The 20,063-nt window shown below is 46.2% G+C and overlaps 3 protein-coding genes across 5 annotated transcripts in view; 2 read left to right on the top strand and 1 right to left on the bottom strand.

Moving 5' to 3' along the window:
* The window catches only part of LOC126945506 (emerin-like), a 365,730-nt gene that overhangs the window by 212,300 nt on the left and 133,367 nt on the right, over nucleotides 1–20,063 (bottom strand). The gene's annotated exons all lie outside the window — the stretch shown is intronic.
* The window catches only part of MECP2 (methyl-CpG binding protein 2), a 208,665-nt gene that overhangs the window by 179,280 nt on the left and 9,322 nt on the right, over nucleotides 1–20,063 (top strand). The window lies entirely within an intron of this gene.
* The window catches only part of NAA10 (N-alpha-acetyltransferase 10, NatA catalytic subunit), a 126,262-nt gene continuing 113,655 nt past the window's right edge, over nucleotides 7,457–20,063 (top strand). The window contains exon 1 of the mRNA XM_050775500.1: nucleotides 7,457–7,466. The gene's annotated coding sequence lies outside the window, so the exon portion shown is untranslated. The remainder of the gene's footprint in view (nucleotides 7,467–20,063) is intronic.

Raw genomic sequence — 20,063 nt, 5'->3', positions numbered from 1 at the left:
CCCAGTGCAGCTTTGCGAAACAAGAGAAATGAATTTTGAGGGCTATCGGGTGCCTTTGCAATCTGTGGCTTAGTATTTGTGTGGCAGCATTTGTGTTTTGCCAACAGATGCACTGCTTAAAGTACCCATGAGAATGGCCTCTGTGGTTTCCTGCTTGCTCAGATGGAACCTTAGGAACTGATTATTGAGAAGAGGTTGACACTACCCACCTCAGCTCCCAGGCTTCAGGGCCTTGGTTACTACTCCTTTGGACCCTCACTGACCCTTGCAGATGTCTTTTGCAACCTCTGTAGCCAGAAGTGACAACCGCTTTCTAGCATTTTGCTCTTTCCCTAATGGCTTATGAGCTTCTTGAGCACCAAAGCATGTGTGACTCCCTCACGCCTTCCCCTGTATAGTATAGCACCACTAACTGTAAGTATAAGGAGAAGGAGTGAGCAATTGATGGTGTCCCCCTGGATCGCCAAGGGAATGGGAAGGGGCAGGGTTTCTGGATTCAATCACGTGGAATCTAGTCGTTGGTGACTAAATGTGCCTGTTACTTGGGGCCAATGTCCAGGTTCACTCAGGAGGTTTAGCCTGCTCGTTTCCCTGCTAGGTATCTATACTTTGGGAGAGCATTTTTTATGCTCTAATTGAACTTTCTGGGTCTCAGCAATTTGAACAATGCTTTGTTTTGCTTCTGGTGAGGTTACAAAGGAAGGAAAAGGAATCTGGTGTTGTAGGAGGTGGTGTGTTGTGTAATTGGGTTTTTTTTTTAAGTTTTTTTATATTTTTGCAACGAGGCAAGTTTTCTTTGAATAAATAATGCTGGGAGCTTATGACATAGAAGGCATATGTGTTGTACTCAGTACATTCTGAATTATCTGGGTTTATTTTTGTCTCTTGAATTCACTTATAAACAATTCAAAGGCTGCTTTTTTAGCTAACAGAAATAGGAAGAGAATCTCAGAATCTATTTTGTCATTTTTTCAATGGGTTGAGTTATAGTGATTGTGATAACTCGGTGGAAAAGCAGTGTAGTGAGTAAACCTCACTATGGCATATCATGAACATTTTGTTGCTTTTTTAGCTTCTGACCATCTTCATACCTTTTTTTGTGTTAAAAGTCTCCCCATTGTGTATATCTTAGTAGGAGGCAGGTGGACCCTAGTTTCTACCTGAGAAAACCTGAAGATGGGGTTAGGGGCCTGTGGTGTACTTCCTTCTCATGCTGTCCATGACCACTGCAGTGGCTTTGTAAGGATCCAGGACCCTGGGCCCCTCAGTGGGTGTCTTCCATTTCTCGAGATTGCCTCTTGGTTGTGAGATGATGGTTGCTGCTCTAGTCATTGCATCCACTCCTCCAGGTAGGAAGAAAGAGGTCATAGGGGAAAGGCAAAATGGCACTTGACATCTTAACTTCTAGGCCCATTCAGTATTTCCATTTCCATCTTCACACCCATCATCTTGTCCCAGGGAACACACAGCACCAGCAGCTCAGTAGGTATAACAGCAATTATTTATTTCTCACACATGGGTCTGGGTCAGCTGCAAGATGGGATTCAGATCTGTTCTCAAGCCTGTCGTTCCAGGACCCAGGAGGGAGAAGCAACTGCCAGGGGAAGTCTCTTCGTAGGCGGAGGTCAGGAGTCCAAGAGGAGTGAGCAGAGTCACAGAAGCCTCTTAAAGCCTCTTCTTCCCCCATCCCATCAACACGTGAGCAAGCCCAGAGTCAGTGGGTGGGAGGTGTGCTCCGCCCATAGTCAGTAGAACAAGAGCAAGCTTGAAAGAGAATGATGAACAGGAGTGCGCTCAGCCACTGTCTCCTTAGCCGTAACGTGATCCCATGGTCTACTGGGAAGCGGGAAATAACTCTCCTTAGCTGAGCACAGGGTCTCATTAGTAAGGCAGATGGAGAACATGGATGTTGGGGGACAGCTGGCAGTGCCTGCCACAGGGGAATGGATATATTCCCTCCCCTTGCTCTCTGGAAACTAGGGGATGGTGATGAAGCCTAGGCTTGGCCAAACCCATTCTGCCTTCATGGATTTTGACTCTTGAGGGACAGTAAAGGATTAGTCATGGTGGTGGCACCTAAGCCACAAAACCAACAATCGTGGCTAATGTCTACTGATGATGTGCAGCAGTGCCCAGGGTGGGTGTCCCAACCAGCAGGTCCCTACACTGTAACCTTGGCTGTATTTGCAGTGGTGCAGCCTCTATTCCTGCAACTTTTCTGAGCCTAGTTCTCTAGTTCTCTCTCCATTTCCAGATCTGCTGCCCAAGAACTCCTTTGTGATTGAATTTAACCAGAGTTGATTTCTGTTGCTTGAAACTCAGGACCTTGATGCAGTGTGCAGGGTCTGGGCAAGGTAAAAACACACTTTCATGATTTTGCCTCAAGTATAGTAGATGAGGTTAGGCTTTTTGAGCCAGGTAGCCTTGGGATTAATTCTCAGCTCTTGAACCTAGCAGGTGACCTCGGCAATCAAGTCACTTGCCCTCTTTGAGCCTCAGTGTTGCCCTCAGTTAAACATTGCTTACATGTGTTGCTGAGCATTCAATGAGATTGTATATAAAGTGATCATTGTGAAGGTATTGGAAGATAATTTGGGAAAGTGTTCTGGTCTAAGCTTTTGATTGGCTCTCCATCATTTGGGTAATGGGATAGTAATTTAGGAGTACCATAGCAGTTCAAGGGGCCCTTCTGGAAAGGGTATGAGGAAGGTCAGGGACAAGTCTGAAGTGAATCATCCTGGGCTTAATGCCTCTAACTGGGCAGTGGGTACAATTATCTCAGGCTAGTCAGTAGTCATTTATTGTGAGAATACATGGGCAGATTTTTTAATTTCCTTCTCAGTCTAGACTTGAATGCAAACAGTTCTTATTGCTAACTTACCACTAGTCACCACTAATGAACAAAGACTATGAACAGGAAATTCATAAAAGAAGAGATACAGATGGCCAATGAAGATAGGAAAAGAGTTCTGCCTGCTGGTAATCAAAGTGATGCAAACGAAAACAAAAATGATGCCTTTTCACCTACCAAATTTGTCAAGATTAAAAAGAAAGCAAAGAGCCAGCGTCAGCTGATGTTCATACCTGCACCTGCTCAGTAGCTTGCTAATGTTCTGCCTGCTCCACACGCCAGGCCAGCCTCCACGGCGCAGCCAGGTGAGGCCTTTCCTTGTATACAGGCACGTTTGGATTCACTGTTGCATAAGTGACACATGTGCATGCTTCACAATTCAGGAAGTGCAAACTCCAGAGTGATGCAAGGTCTGAGTGTCCCTGCTGCCCTGGTCTCCCAGCTGCCTATGCCTCTCTTCAGGGAACAGCTGCATCCAGGGTCTTGTCTGTGTCTTTTGAGGTGTTCTGTGCACACACAGACACATCTAAACCTATTTTTATTTTCCCTGCACCTGCTTGGGCTACTGTAAGCTGTTAAATTTTTTTTTTCTAAGAATTTGTCCATTTTGTCTGACTAGCGTAAAGTTGTTCATGTTATAGTTTTTTGTACCTTTGCAACATCTGTAATTATATCTGCTTTTTCATTCCTAGTATTTGTTGTTTACTTGTACCTTCTCCCATTTTTCCTTGTCTTGGTAAAAGTTCATTAGATTCATTGGTCTTACAAGAAGCAGACACGTAGGCATTATTGCCCTGTATTACTCTGTGTCTCTTTTCTAGTTCATTAAATTCTGCTTTTGCTTTTATCTTTATTATTTTTTCTATGGTCTTAGAGTACATTCTCTGTTTTTTTTGTTTGTTTGCTTAGAGAATCTTGCTCTGTCGCCCAGGCTGGAGTGTAGTAGCGCGATCTCAGCTCACTGTAACCTCCACCTCCCAGGTTCAAGTGATTCTCGTGCCTCAACCTCCTGAGTAGCTGGGATTTACAGGCATTTGCCCCACACCCGGCTAATTTTTTGTATTTTTAGTAGAGATGGGGTTTTGGCATGTTGACCAGGCTGGTCTCAAACTCCTGACCTCAGGTGATCCACCAGCCTCGGCCTCCCAAAGTGCTGGGATTACAGGCATGAGCCACCACGCCCGGCCCTAACTTCTTAAATTATAAATGTGGTTCATTGATTTTTCTACCCTTTTTTCAAATGTAAGCATTTAAGGCTAACCCTCTGGAACTACTTCAGCTGTATCTAGCAAGTTCTGATAGTATTGTCACTTGAAGTTAGCCCAAGGATTTTTAAAATTTTCTTTGTTTCTTCCTTCGACTCACAAATTACTTTAAAATGTTTTTTTCAATTTCCAAGCACATGGCTTTGGGTTTTTTTTTTTTTTTTTCCCCCAGTTGCTCTAGAAAAAAAAATTGACCACACAAGGCGGCTCACGCCTGTAATCCCAGCACTTTGGGAGGCCGAAGCGGGCAGATCACCTGAGGTCAGGAGTTCGAGACCAGCCTGGCCAACGTGGTGAAACCTCGTCTCTACTAAAAATACAAAATTAGCCAGGCATGGTGGCACACACCTGTAGTTCCAGCTACTCGGGAGGCTGAGGCAGGAGAATCACTTGAACCGGGAGGCGGTGGTCGCAGTGAGCTGAGATCGCACCAATGTACTCCAGCCTGGGCAACAAGAGCGAGAGACTCTCTCAAAAAAAAAAAAAAAAAAAAATCAACTTATGACTAAATGGCACTGTGGTCAAAGAACTTGGTCTGTGTGACACCAGTTCTTGCAGTTGGACAGAATATGTCACTGCCAAGCATGGGTGCAGGATTCTACATATATTCATTACCTCTGTCTTATCCTTTTATTGTGAAAGTATTTTCTCTTACTGTCATTTTGTTTACTTGATTTGTCAACTGATGGGATATGTGTTAAAATCTACTGTAGTGATGGACACATCAGTTTCTCCACAGAGTTTGGTAATTTTCATTTTATTATTTATTTTTAGGCCACGTTTTCAATTTTAGATACAGTTTCACATTCCTGGTGTATTGAACCCTTTGGTATTATGAAGTGACCATACTAATATTTTATTTTTTAATTATTATTTATTTATTTTATTTATTTTACTTTTTTTTTTTTTTTTTTTTTGAGACAGGGTCTCCCTCTGTCACCCAGTCTGGAGTGCAGTGGTGCAATCGCAGCTCACTGCAACCTCTGCCTCCTGGGCTCAAGTGGTCCTCCTTCCTCAGCCTCCTGAGTAGCTGAGAGTACAAGCTTACACCAGCACGCCTGGCCAGGTTTTTGTATTTTTAGTAGAGACAGGGTTTTGCCGTGTTTCCCAGGCTGTCTCAAACTCCTGGGCTCAAGCAGTTCACCAGCCTTGGCCTCCAAAAGTGTTGGGATAACAGGTGTGAGCCACCACGCCCGCCTATCCCAGTTTTTTCTTTTCTTCCTTTCTGTGTCTTTGGTATGTAGAGCTTTTGAAAATATCAGATAGCTAGATTTTTTTTTTTTTTTTTTTTTTTTTTTTGAGACGGAGTTTTGCTCTTGTCTCCCAGGCTGCAGTGCAATGGCGTGATCTCAGCTCACTGCAACCTCCACCTCCTGGATTCAAAACAATTCTCTTGCCGCAGCCTCCTGAGTAGCTGGGACTACAGGCATGCGCCACCACACCTGGCTAATTTTGTATTTTTAGTAGAGATGTGGTTTCACCATGTTGGCCAGGCTGGTCTCAAACTCCTCACCTCAGGTGATCCACCCACCTTAGCCTCCCAAAATTTTGGAATTGTAGACGTGAGCCACCATGCCTGGCCAATAGCTAGATTTTTTTTTTTTTTTTTTTTTTTTTTTCTGAGATGGAGTCTTGCTCTGTGGCCCGGGCTGGAGTGCAATGGCCGGATCTCAACTCACTGCAAGCTCCGCCTCCCAGGTTTACGCCATTCTCCTGCCTCAGCCTCCCGAGTAGCTGGGACTACAGGCGCCCGCCACCTCAGCCGGCTAGTTTTTTGTATTTTTTAGTAGAGACGGGGTTTCACCGTGTTAGCCAGGATGGTCTCGATCTCCTGACCTCGTGATCCGCCCATCTTGGCCTCCCAAAGTGCTGGGATTACAGGCTTGAGCCACCGCGCCCAGTCTAATAGCTAGATTTTTTTAAAAAATCCATTCTGTCTGTTTTGTCCTTTAACATCTATTTGATTTCTGATACATTTAGATTTGTTTATAGCATATTATTTTGTGCATTCTATTTTTCCATATTTTCTGTTCTTTTAAATTTTTCTTCTCCTTTCTTGCCTTCTCTTAGACTTTTAAAAAAACTGTGGTAAAATACACATCACCTAAAATTTACCATTTTTAAATATACAGTTCAGTGGCATTAAATACAAATTGGAGGCCAGGCATGGTGGCTCATGCCTATAATCCCAGCACTTTGGGAGGCTGAGGTGGGAGGATTGCTTGAACCTGGAGGTTGAGGTTGCAGTGAGGTGTGATCACGCCACTGCAGTATAGCCCAGGCAACAGAGTGAGACCCTATCTAAAAAAAAAAATAGATCGGCATCACACGGTGTGTGTGCTGCTGTGCCGTGCTTTATCATTTAACATTAAAACATAAACATCAGCACTGTTATGGATTGAATGTTTGTGTCCCCCATAATTCCAGTGTTGAAGCTCAAACCTCCAATGTGATGTTATTTGGAGATGGGGTCTTTGGGAGATGATTAGGTTTAGATGAAATCAGGAGGGAGGGTGGGTCTCCTTATGACAAGAGACAGCAGAGAGCTTGCTTTCTCCACTATGTGAGTACGCAATGAGAAGGTAGCCATTTCCAAGCCAGGAAGAGCGCCCTCACCATGGGCTAAATGTGTTGACACCTTGATCTTAGACTTCTAGCCTCCAGAGCTGTGAGAAATTTCAGTTGAGTAGGGCCCCCCAGTCTATACTATTTTGTTATAGCCTGAGCAGACTAATACACCCATGTTATGAAAAGCTATAAACATCCCTTTAAAGGCCACCTAACATTCCATCGTATTACCTCATGCATCTTCTCTGCTGAGCTTTCCAAAAGAGTGGCTTAGGCTGGGCATGGTGGCTCATGCCTGTAATCCCAGCACTTTGGGAGGCCAAGGTGGGCGGATCCCCTGAGGTCGGGAGTTCGAGACCAGCCTGACCAACATAGAGAAACCCCATCTCTACAAAAATACAAAATTAGCTGTGCATGGTGGCGCCTGCCTGTAATCCCAGCTCCTCGGGAGGCTGAGCCAGGAGAATCACTTGAACCTAGGAGACAGAGGTTGCAGTGAGCCAAGATCGTGTCATTGCACTCCAGCCTGGGCAACAAGAGCGAAACTCCATCTCAAAAAAAAGAGTGGCTGGCCGGGTGCAGTGGCTCATGCCTGTAATCCCCACATTTTGGGAGGCCTTGGCGGGTGGATCATGAGGTCAGGAGTTCAAGACCAGCCTGGCCAAGATGGTGAAACCCCCGTCTCTACTAAAAATAGAAAAATTAGCCGGGTGCAGTGGCAGGTGCTTGTAATCCCAGCTACTCGGGAGACTGAGGCAGGAGAATCGCTTGAACCTGGGGGGCAGAGGTTGCAGTGAGCCGAGATGGTGCCACTGCACTCCAGCCTGGGTGACACAGCGAGACCCCGTCTCAAAAAAAAAGGCGTATGTTCCCGATCTCCACCTCTGATTCATCAGCCCCTGTGATCAAACCTCTGGGATTAGATCTCCATTGGGTCCCTCCCCTCACCCTAACCCAACAAGGCAGGCTTGTCCTTACCCACACTCTTCAGGTGAAAACTTAATCAGATGCAAGCGTTTATCTTAGTGGCCTCTCGTGGAGTGTGGTTTCCTTCTTGCAGCTCTTTACTGGCTAAAACTCTTCTGGGAGTTAAACCAGGTGTGGTCCTTGACCCTCATGATTTTGTCCCGTCTCCTATGCTGGGCTCTGTATCCTTGTCTCCAAGCAGTCTCGTGTGACAGGAAAGTTACCTATTATTGCATGTTCCCCTCTTGTCACCTGTGGTGTGACACTTGTTCAGTGAATGAGATTTGTGAATGTGTCACATCTGTGGGAGGAAGGCAGTTTGCAGCAAGAGTTGTAGTTCCCTTGCTTTGCCCTGAGGGCCAGGACTTTACACTAGATTTTTTTGTTGCATTCCTGCACTCATAAAGTACACGTAAACTTAGAGGTGGTGTGTTAAATGCTAGAACTTGAAACTGAGTTCAGCTAGGCTTAAGTGCCCCATAATTTTTGTCCCACCAAACAATTTCATGAATATCTACAGATTGTTCCCTCAATATGCCTCAATATTATAGCCGATTTGGGGAGCGCAGACCAGTCAAGGTTGATGTGCATCTGCTGAACACGATCTTAAGTTGTTGAAGTAGGTATTATTAATGAATGGACGTCTGTTTTAGCTCCAAGAGCCCCTGGTCTTCCAGAAGAGACTCCCGATGATCTTCCAGAAGCAGCTGGGCCTCTTTTGGTCCTCCCCCACCCAGGTGCATGGGTGAGTTTGATTCCTCTGCCGTTGAGTAGGCTAGGCTGCTGCCTCTTGAGCCTCTTCCACCAGGCCGTCCGTTAGGTGGCGACAGAGAGCACTAAAAGGAACTACTATGGAAATAAAACTTGTTTTGCTTCTTGGAGGGGAAAAAAAAAAGAAAAAGGCTTGTGGGGCGTGTGTGCCTTTTAGTCAGATTTTACCGTGCAAACATTTGAGAGATGTCTGCCCTCTTTCTCCCTTCCGTTCTTTTCAACTCACTGCCCGCCCTACCACCCCCATCTCCTTCAAGATAAGGTGGATAGATCAGAAGACCAAATAGACAAATGCCATGTCCACTGTTTTCTGTCACAGTTGATAGCCATACCAGTCACCCAAGCTGGAAACCCAACAGGCCCCTGCCCTTCACTGCCCACATCCAGGGGAGCCACCAAGCCCCACAAATTGTTCCTTTAACTGTTTGTCCCTTTTCTGTCTTCTTTCATCCCTTCTACCGCTGTCCTGGTTCAATTCCCTCATCTCGCCCTAGGACTCCCGTGATAACTTATGATCTTTCCTCTACCTCTCTCTCTTCCACACAATCCCTATCGTCAATCTCATTCTCCTGCTTTAAACCCAAGAGTGGCACCCTGTGTTCAAGTGACATCAGGGCCCCTCATGTGGCTCCTGCCTCTCTTTGTGGTCCCTTCTGTTGCTGCCGCTTTTCTCATGGACATAGCCCTCAGAAGTCCAGGACTGCTTGTAGTTCCTCCCAGGTACCATGTTTCTTGCACTCCTGGCCTTTGTCATTGGCTCCCCTGTGCAAGTCACCTTCTCTTCTCCTTTCCCTCCCCTGTGGCCTCGCCTTGTCCTGCTTATCCTTGAAGACCCAGTCAGGTATCTCTTCCCCCAAAGAGCCCTTGCTAACCACCACCACCCCCTCCCTGCCACGTCACACACACACCTGGGTTAGGCCCTGCTTCTCCACACCTGTGCCTCCTGCCAAGTCCTCAGCAGTCTCTGATCCCATGTACCTCCAGGCTTGGCATAGGGGGGCTGTGACACTCAGCCTTTTGGCCCACAGACCACTGTTGTGGGCTTGCTCACTGCCCCAGTCAGTCCTTTGTTATTGAGGATTCCATGCCAGTTCCTGACTCCAGCACACATATGCATGTAGACAGCCCTCCTAGTGCCTGGTTCCCTCTGTGTCTTCTGCCACTCATTCCCATGGTTGTAGCCTGGAGTTGGTCATCACTGGAAACCCCTCCACCCACAGAGTTCTAACTTAGACAGCTCTGCCTATAATGAGGACTTACTGTCTTCATAGTTTTCAGTGCCAACCACTGTTTGACGCCCCTGGGACTCCGTCGGTCTTCCCTCCTCTTGTGAACTGTGCCCATCACCAGACGAACTTGTTTTAGAATTTACCGTCGTAACTGAGCTCCCTTCAGCTCATACCTTCTCGGCTCCTGCTCAGTCTCTCTTTCTCCTTTTAGCCAAACTCTCTAAGAGTTCTCTCCACTCATGGGCCCTCATCCTTGCCTGCTGCTCCTTGCTCAGCTTGCTCCATGAACGCTTGCTTTCCCACATTCCGTGAAATAATCTTATCAGTCATTGGTGGCTGTCACTCCTTCTCAGCCTTCTTATGTCTCTTCTGGTACCTCATACTCTCCAGGGGGCCATCTCCCCTCCCATCTTGAACCCCCTCTGGGTCTGGGAGAATTCTCACCTCACGAGTTTGATAGGAGCCCAGGCGACCTCTGATTATAGTCACTGCAAATGTCAGATGCTTATTTGCCTAGCTTCCCTTTCGGTCAGGGCAGCAGTTGGCAAACGGTATTTCCAGGGCCAAGTCCAGCCCACTGCCTATTTTCGTAAATGAAGCTTTACCAGGACCCAGTTCCACCTCGTCCTTTGTGCATTGCCCAAGACTGCTCTCCTGTACAACAGCAGGTAGGCTGGTTGTGACAGATACTGTCTGGCCCACAAGGTGGAAAATGCTATCTGGCCCTTTACAGAAAGAAATTACCTGAGTTCTACATGAGGGTGTAGGTATGTACCTTGGCCTCTGCCAATCAGACTCACATGCTAGGAGGAGCAGGGCCAGGCAGGAGAGCCTTGTCTCCTGGCATTGGGGCTGCAGGAAAGACGAGCTCCTAGGCCACAGTGCCAGTGGCCAGTGCTGCTGCCTTGCAGGGTCGAAAAGGCAGTACTGGCTGCTTGGACTGGCTTGGCAGAAGGATTTGGAGTATTGTTCCTGGCCAAATGGACTCAAACCTGTTTCTCCAACACTCTAGGGATTCTCTCATCACCCAGTAGCCTTTTCCCCCTAGTTTTAAAAATTGCAGTAAAATACACAAAAGATAAAATGTACTGCCTTAACCATTTTAAGTGTACAATTCTGTGGTATTGAGCACATTTATATTGTGCAACCATCACCACATGCATCTTCAGTAGCTTTTCATCAGTCCTTGTCTGCATAAATCAGCTAGAGTTGGTTTCTGTTGAGTGCCACCAATAATATTGACAGATATGTCTGATCTTCCTTCTCTGCACTGTCCTCTTTCTCTGTTTCCTCTGTTGATTCTTTCTCCTCATCACAACTCCAAATAGCAAGGGGAGGGTTGTTTACACTTATATTCAGCAAGCCCTCACCCACTTGCCTGGCTCTTCAGACCTCTTCCCTGAACTCCAGACTCATATATCCAGCTGCCCTTTAGGCCTCTAGAAAACTAAATACCTCAGTATCAAAAACATGAGATATGGAAGTCAGAGTCCTGGATCTGTCGCCCTTTCCCTGTCCCAGTGCACATGCCCTTCAGGGATGGCACCTAGACCAGCCCCCTGCATCCCTGCCTAGACTCTATGGTAGTCTCACGTGGCAGACCCGGAGGCCACTCTCCTCTCCGGATCCCCTGCGGACACTCCAGTTATCAGGCACTGTCCGCTGTTCCTTCAGCTGGCCTCAGCTGCAAGAGCCTCCTTACCTAAGGTCTGTCTCTTTGACTTCTTCCCACCTCCCTTTATGGATGTCAGTTCCTGATGAACATCTTACACCCCAAACCGTGACCCAACATCTGCTTCTGCAGAGCCCCTCTGTGGCATCTTGCACCCTCCTGCCCCGCTCCTTCTACTCTACATCTTCCCATAGTTAGAATGGATCTTTTCCTTTTTTTTTTTTTTTTGAGATAAGGTCTCCCTTTGTCACCCAGGCTGGAATGCAATGGCACAATCACGGCTCACTGCAGCGTCAACCTCCTGGGCTCAAGCAGGCCTCCCACCTTAGCCTCTCAAGTAACTGAGACTACGGGTATGCACCACCACACCTGGCTAAGTTTTATATTTTTTGTAGAGACTGGGATCTCCCTGTGTTGCCCTGGCTGGTCTCGAACTCCTGGGCTCAAGCAATCCTCCTGCCTTGGCCTCCCAAAATACAGGATTACAGGCACACACCTCTGTGCCCAGCCTCAGATGGGCTCTTTGAAGAATGTTCATTAGATCAGGTTACTCCCTTGAGAAAAACCCTCTCAGAATAAAACCCAAAGTCCATTACTTGAAAGCAGAGCCAGCTTCATGGTCCTGTGTAACTGCCCAGAGTTTCCTGAAACCCAGGCTTGGTTTATTACTCTACTGTCACCATCTCAAAATTCTTAATTTTTGAACTAGAGGTCCTGCATTTTCATTTTGTACCAGGCTCCACAAATTGTGTAACCGGGCCTGCCTCAGCAGCCACATGGAACGTGATCTCTCCCTGCCTATTTGAGCTCATTCTCTACCATTCTCTCCCTTGCTCACCTGGCTCCCACTGCTCTTGCTCTTCCTGGAACTTGCCAGAATGTTGCTAGAGTCAGAGCCTTGGCTCTTACTGCTCCCTATTGGCTGGACCCCTCTTTACCTGACCTGTTCCCTCACCACACACTTCCTTCAGATCGGTGTTCAGATTTCATCTCAGAGAGGCTTTGGCCCCTGTCCATCTCTGAATTTACCTCTGACCTCTCCCCCACTACCACTGTGCTAAGCTGCCTCAGAACTTCGTAGACATTGTGTCTGGTCTTCTGATGTTTCCCCCTTGGAAGAATCCCAAGGTGCTTGAAGAATGCTTTCTTTATCCTTAAAGTTGAGTAGGTTGACTAGAGTCTGTCTTGCTATTGAGCATTCTTTATCAAATTGTCCTGGGAACATGGTGTATTCTTTCAAGCTGCAGATGTAGTCGTTGCTGTTTCAGGTCAGCTCTCTTATGGATCTTTGACAGCATCTTCTGTTCCATTTGTTGAGTTCTGTACTTCAGGGACACAAATTCCTTATGTGAGATTGTCTTTGTCTCTCTTCCAATGCTATTAGCTTTGCCCTAATTGTTTTAACTTTTGTCTTTTTCATCTGCATTTACTTTGTCTAATTTGATTTTCAGCTATGTATATTCTGTTTCTGGCTGTTTTTCAATGTATTAGTTTCATAATGATGTGTTTTGGTCTGCAGTTTGTTTCTCTAGGTTAGAAATTTGTCTTTTCATCTTATTCTGTTTTATCATCCCATCTTTGAACTCTTTTATTAGGAACATGTTCTTATGAAGTTGTGGGGAATTTTTTTCCCTTCCTTGTGTGTTCTCTTCTTAGTGGGAGACTTTGCCTTTCTCGTGCCATCTCCCTCCCTGGGCCTCTTTTTTTTCTTTTGGCCATAATATGTTTGCATAGTTACATGTCGCTTCTTTTCATCTTGGCTCAGGCTTGGATGGCTCTGCATAGTCGTTCTGTTTGCTTTGAGACAGTGGAGGAATTCTTGGCTCTCTCTTCCCGGTTTCTTGGCATCCTCCCTCGCTGTTTTCCCCTCTGAGCTATCGTGTGCAGGCTTGTTATCTTGTATTCGGAGAGAATTTGCACGCTGGAGGGAGCTGCAGCCATGTAGTCTTCAGCCCTATCTGGATTCTTCTCTTTGTTCTAAGAACTGTGTTGGATGTCTTATACTAAGGCTCACTCTAGCTGCATGAGGGATGTGTGTGCCATTTCCATGGGGATAGGGGCACCTCAGTCTCTGGGTGGTTCCATAATCTGTGTATACCTAAGAGCAGTTGCTTCCCACAGAGCTGGGCTGGCTCACTGGGCACTTCGCCATTTCTCCTGCACCTCCCAGATGGAGTTTCTGGGTCTAAAAGGAAAAAGTGAAGGACTCCCACTTGGTTGCTTCTCTCCAGCTTACTGGCTGCAAATTCCCAGGGTGTTGCCTGCTCCCTAGGGTGGTTTCTGGGGACGGGGCAGGAGCCTGGCTTTGCTACTGCATTGTCCTCTGGAGTCTTTTCTCAGACTGCTTTGAATTACACCCCTTTCCTTTGTTTGCTGAAGTCTTCCCTTCACACTCCCCTTCCCCGCCTTTCTTTTGTGTCTTATCTTACTAGGATTGGAAGAGGGCAGTTGTGCAGGAGGTCTGCATCTAATTCCCTAATCCATGTGAGAGTGCTCCTGTTGTGTGCTATGTGACACGATGGTGAGAAATACTCCCTAGAGCAGTGGCTACCAGAAGGAAGCCATCCCCCCCACTCCTCACACACACAGACTCCTTCTGACTGTCCTCAGATACATATTCTAGGTAAATGTCAGATTCCAAAGAAAATCCAGTTGGGATCTTTTTTCTTTCTTTCTTCTTCTTTTTTTTTTTTTTTTGAGATAGAGTCTCACTGTGTTGCCCATGCTGGAGTGCAGTGGCGCAATCTCGGCTCACTGCAACTGCAGCTTCCTGGGTTCCAGTGATTCTCCTGTCTCAGCCTCCCAAGTAGCTGGGACTACAGGCACCCACCACCACACTTGGCTAAAATTTTTTTGTAGTTTTAGTAGAGACGGGGTTTCACTATGTTGGTCAGTCTGGTCTCGAACTCTTGACCTCATGATCTGCCCGCCTCAGCCTCCCAAAGTGCTGGGATTACAGGTGTGACCCACCGCGCCCGGCCTCCAGTTGGGATCTTGACTGAAATGACTGGTGTTCAATCATTATGGTTTCCACCTAATTTGTATTTGTACACAGGACAGTTACTAATTTGTTGATACTTGTTTGATCTCCAGTCCCGAGAGTTGTTTATGGGATGGAGCTTCAGTCCCTGCTGCTTCCCCTTTGGCAGCTGGAATCAGGGTGGGGACCCAGGGTGCTGCTGGCAGGTTCTTAAGACAAGTAGAATCTCCTCTATATCAGTGTCTCTCTCTTTCCCAGCAGTGCCCAGGAAAACCTGGCCAGCCTGTCACTGACCTCTCCACCTAGGGCACTGGTGGTTCAGGTCCTTCTTTTTGCCACCGGCAAACTGCACTTCTGCCAGTCTGGCTCTTAGGCCCAGTTTCTCTGATCTTGCAGATTTTCTCTGGCTCTGCTACGGAATCCTCATACCTCCCAGCAGGTCCTCCTTTGCCCATGTGTTTAACTGTGGTGGAATCATGTGAGCGCTGCTTCTCTCACATGGATCCCAGCCGCACCACATTCTACAGCAGTTCCTCTGAAGGCATTGATGGAGATGTTTCCTCCTGTTTTGCATTTCGTTGGTCGTTTCAGTAGAATCAAGGTGAAATAAACACGGGGGCTCAGATGTCAGCATTACGAACCAAGTACATCAGGCAGGCTGATGTGGACTGACCTACACTAGTGAGACGCAAGATGACGAAAACAAGGGCACTCACTCCAAGTTACTGATGAGATGTTTGGATCAAATGAGCCAGTCCTTAAGCAGAGTTCTCTAGTATAAGAGATCTCCTTTCTGCCCTTTTTTGTTCCCTAAAATGTGTTGCCTTCATGATGAAAATTTATTTTGGCAGATTTTCTCTTCTTCAATAAAAGCAGCCAACACTTTGTTAAAAGTCTGTGAAACTTGTTTACATGAAGTATGCAAAGGTAAGAAAAAAAACATTGTGGAAACATGTCGCTGAGGACAGAAAAGTCATGCACAGTGTCAGTGTCTATGGAAACAGGCCACTTGGACCTTAAGGACTAGGTACTTGGAATTGGAGGTGAGTTTGGCCTGGTGAATCTCTAACCACTGTGTGTAGGATCAGCGTGAGAACCCTGCTAGAATATAGAGGCAAAGATGTGAGGGGAAATCATTGGAGAAGTTACCAGGGAATGGTGAAATCTGAAAAAATGCATGCTTCTAAGTTGGGCATGGTGGCGCATCTGTAGTTCCAGCTACTTGAGAGCCTGAGGCAGGAGGATCGCTTGAGCCCAACCTGGGCAGCATAGCAAGACCCTGTCTCCCTAAAAAACCTTTTTTATTGTTTTGTTTTGGGATATTTTTTTTTTGGTCTTTTTTCCTCCTCTTTGTGAGTAACGGGGTCTCACTGTGTTGCCCAGGCAGATCTTGAACTCCTGAGCCCAAGCAGTCCTTCTGCCTCTGCCTTCCTAAGATTACAGGTATGAGCCACTGTGCTAAGCAGGGAAAAAAAAAAAAAAGCCTTTTTAAATGAAAATCATTTTCTAAAAGACAGGCTTTCTGGGGGAGGGGTATTATTCCACTTATATGAAGTGTCAACAATAGGCAGATTTGTGGAGACAAATAGATTAGTGGTTACCAGGGGCTGAGAGGAGTGGGAGTGGGGAGCAACTGCTTAGTGAGTAAAGGGTTGTCTTTGGAAGTTACGAAAATGTTCTGGAAGTAGATAGTGGTGATGTTTGCATGACATTGTGAATGTACTAAATGCTATTAATGGTAAATTTTATGTTATATGTGTTTTACCACGATTTTTTAAAAAATGATCAAGTGCCCTCAGAATAGCCAACAGCCTTCCACTTGGCTAAATGCCTACTCATTAAACTTCTTGAACTAAATTCCTTTCTGATTGTCATGGTTACTGTGTCCTGGGCTTCAGAGTTTCACATTCAGGTTGGATTGGTCCAGTCTGGTATGTATCACTATAGGTCCCCACATTGGCCTCTTCCTCAGATGGACAGCCCATCTATCTACTGGGGCCCTGTGCCACAGCCAGATACACTTGCTCTGAGACAGCTGTGTGGGCTCTGAGCACTGGCCAGGCATCACAAAACGTATCTTTATGCTTTAGAGTAATTGGTGGTCAGCTGCTGTTTTAATTTTTTTTTTTTTAATTTAGATATTCACATACCATGAAATTTACTCATTTAAAGTGTGCAATTCATTCTTCAATATAATTCATAGGCTCACAGAAAAAACTGTTTAAAAATAAAGTGTGCGATTCAGTGACTTTTAGTACATTCACAGAGTTGTGCAACCATTGCCTCTGTGTCATTCCAGAACATTTTCAACACCCAAAAGAAACCCCAGACACAGTAGCAGTCACCTGTTATTACCCGCAGCCCCTGGCAACAACTAATCCACTTCCTGTCTCTATGGATTTGCCTATTCTGGACATTTCCTATAAATGGAATTATGCACTATGTGGCCTTTTGTGTCTGGCCTCTTTCACTGAGCATAATGTCCTCAAGGTTCATCTGCACTGTAGCATGAGTCAGAATTTCTTTCCTTTTTGAGGCTGAATAATATTACATCCTATAGATAATGAGGTTTTGATTATCCATCCATCCCTTGAGAATGTATATTTGGGTTGCCCCTACCATTTGGCTATTGTAAACTGTGCGGCCATGAACACTGGTGTACGGATATCTGTTTGGTTACTGGTTTTGGTTTTTTTTGTTTGTTCGTTTTGTTTTTTTGAGACCAGGTCTCGCTTGTCACCCAGCTGGATTACAGTGGCGCGATCTCTGCTCACTGCAACCTCCACCTCCCAGGTTCAAGCAGTTCTCCTGCCTCAGCCTCCCGAGTAGCTGGGACTACAGGCACTCAACCACCATGCCCGGCTAATTTTTTTTTTTTTTTTGTATTTTTAGTAGAGACGTGGTTTCACCATATCGGCCAGGCTGGTCTCAAACTCCTGACCTCAGGTGATCCACCTACCTCAGCCTCTCAAAGTGCTGGGATTACAGACGTGAGCCACCACGCCTGGCCTAGTTTTGGTTTTTTGAGTGTGTGGCTAGGAGTAAAATTGCTGGGTCATATGGTAACTCCATGTTTAACATTTGAGAAACTGCTCTCCACAGCAGGAATTTTTTAACCTGTATATGGTGGGCTTGTGTTTAGGTTTTCATTTTACACATCTATAAAGATGAGATTTGCCGTATGGTTGCCTGCATTTGGGAAGGGTTCTGCTTTTGGTTGGCAAGAACTGCATTTTATTTAAGCTTTGCAAAACATAAGTGGTTTCTCGCATCTTCTCAAAACTGGAGGATTAAGAAATGGACGGTGAATTCAGAGCAGGGCAGCTGAACCTCAGGCTCTACCATTGTAGCCTTCAAGCTGAACCTCATTCTGTCTTGCTCCCTGGAGACCACTGAGACACTCTGCCTGTGCCAGTTTGATTTCTCACATTTTTAAAGGGCTGAAGCTTGTGTCTCAAAGTGCTGTAGCCTTTATTGATTCATGCAGAGAAGCCTCCTTGATTCCGCAACTCTGCATCTAATACTGGAAGTAGAAAGAATTGGAAGCACCATCTGGATGACACTTTAGGATGGAAGCAGCCAGTACAAGGCGGGGCTAATTATTTCCTCTGGTCCCAGACCGTTCACCTGGAGCCTTAGCCACCACCCTGCCCTTAGGTTAACTGCCTCGAGTGGTAGTTTAGCTCTTTTTGCCAGGGATAACTGGAAGCGAAAGGTGCTGAGAAATGCCGTCTCCAGAAAGTGGAGAGCACAAGTGAATTTATGAAAGGTTGGGATATTGCTGGGGTTCTGGAATTTTCTTTGGAGCTCACTCCAGGGGACAGAGAGGGGGCTGGATTCCAATTCAAGTGAGAAATACCTTTCATCTGCCTTGTTCACCTGGCTTTTTTTTGCCTTTTTGTAAATTCTGAAAACCTCAGGGATTGAGTAGTCTTTCCTCAACTGCAGTTGCCTGGCTGGTCACACCTGCCAGCTGTTGCTTGCATCCCTGTAATGTGCAGGGCCTTCCGGACCTTTCTCACAAGATCACTGCAGTCACATTCATGAGGAAAATGCAGGCAGTTCCTGCCATCAGACCTCTCGGGATGTCATGGTTTGGCCTGAAAACAAGATTCCTGCAACTCTAATTTTCCTTTGCTAGATCAAATAAAGGATTTGATCTAATGTTTGCATTCTAGCAGCAAAATCACTGAATATTTTATTTCTTAAGAGCCTTACTTCATATTTTGTAGGTATTTAAGATTTTGTAAAGGCCTTTCTGCTTCAACGTGTGATGTGTGCATTCTTAGAAAAAATTTTGTGTTCTGTAAATCACACAATAAAAACATGATTTTGTGCAGGAAAACCTGGGGTGGGGTGGATCACTCCAAACTTGGGTTGTGTGGTAACTGGAGCTCACTGATGAAATCATGAACAGTTCTGGCTGAAAGAACCCCACAGTACACTGAGGTCTGTTGGTATTGCCACCAGCCCCGCCATGGTCCCTTTGTGCACGCCACCACACCTGGGTAATTTTTTATTTTTAGTAGAGATGGGGTTTCACCATGTTGGTCAAGATGGCCTCGAACTGACCTCGTGATCCACCCACCTCAGCCTCCCAAAGTGCTGGGATTATAGGCATGAGCCTCTGTGCCCAGCCTCCAGCTTTTTTTCTTAATGTCTTTGTGTAATATGAAGGCATTCTCTTTAATTGTTAAAAGCTTGCCTGCGACTGCTTCAAAATATTACTGTCAGTTGGCACAGCTTCTGATTATATTGATGTCATCTCCCTCCTTTTAAACATGTTACCATATTGGCACTGTATGTCCCCCAGCCCATTGATCACTTGAGAGTTAGTCATAGTCCTCGTGCTGTTTCACTCCTAAACGTTTAAGCATGCCTTTCCTCAGAGCAGACAGTACAGTTAAGACGCTCAGGAAGTTTAGCAATGAGCTAACACAGAACCTTACATTTTTCCACATACCCCATAAATGCCTTTTTTAGAGCCTTTGAACCTGGAATGCAGAGTCTAGGACCGTGTGTTGTATTCCATTGTGTCATCCCTTCAGTCTCCTTTATCAGAAATGTTCCCCCATCCCCTTGTTTTCTCTCATCGTCTTGAGGAGTCCAGGCCGTGGTTGCGTGGCATGCCCTCTCTGGACTCTTCCTGCTGTCTCCTCATGGTAAGCTTCAGTCTCCCACTCGTGATGCTGGTTCATCTCAGCAGCACTGAGGGGCCTGAGCTCAGTTTGGTCGTTTGTTAAGGTGGTGCCTGCCAGATTTCTCCATAGAAAAGGGCCCCATGCTTTCCTTTGCTCTTCAGCCTGTGTATTCCTTCTTTCCTTGCCAGCTTGTGGGTGGCTTCTTTAGCAGCTTCTGTAAGATACTCAGTTCGGCAGTTGTAGTTGTTTCAGCAGAAGAGGTGTCTGCATACCTGACCACCACATGGCTGGAAGTCAACCCATCCTCCTGGTGTAACCATCCTCCATGCTACTGTCCCTGGGGCACTGAGGCCCTCCTCAGTGACTTCCTCCACCTCATCTTCTGCCATCTCCAAGCCACCAGTGTCCAGTGGACTACTGATACTTCCCAAACTCATCATTTGTTTATCCCCCACTTCAGAGCCCACCTTGTTTTCAGCACTAAGCTAGCCTCTCCTTGCTAGAAGCTTATGGTCGAAGGTCTCCAGCCATCAGAAGAAGCATGTGGAGCGCTGCATCCGTGTTGTGGTTATTCATCCAGCATGCGTTGAGTGAGGGTTGCACCTGTGCCTGGCATTATG

Source organism: Macaca thibetana, chromosome X, assembly GCF_024542745.1.
Source record: "Macaca thibetana thibetana isolate TM-01 chromosome X, ASM2454274v1, whole genome shotgun sequence".
Lineage (NCBI taxonomy): Eukaryota > Metazoa > Chordata > Mammalia > Primates > Cercopithecidae > Macaca > Macaca thibetana.
Note: the sequence above shows the minus strand (reverse complement) of the source record. Positions and strands in the feature narration are given on the sequence as shown.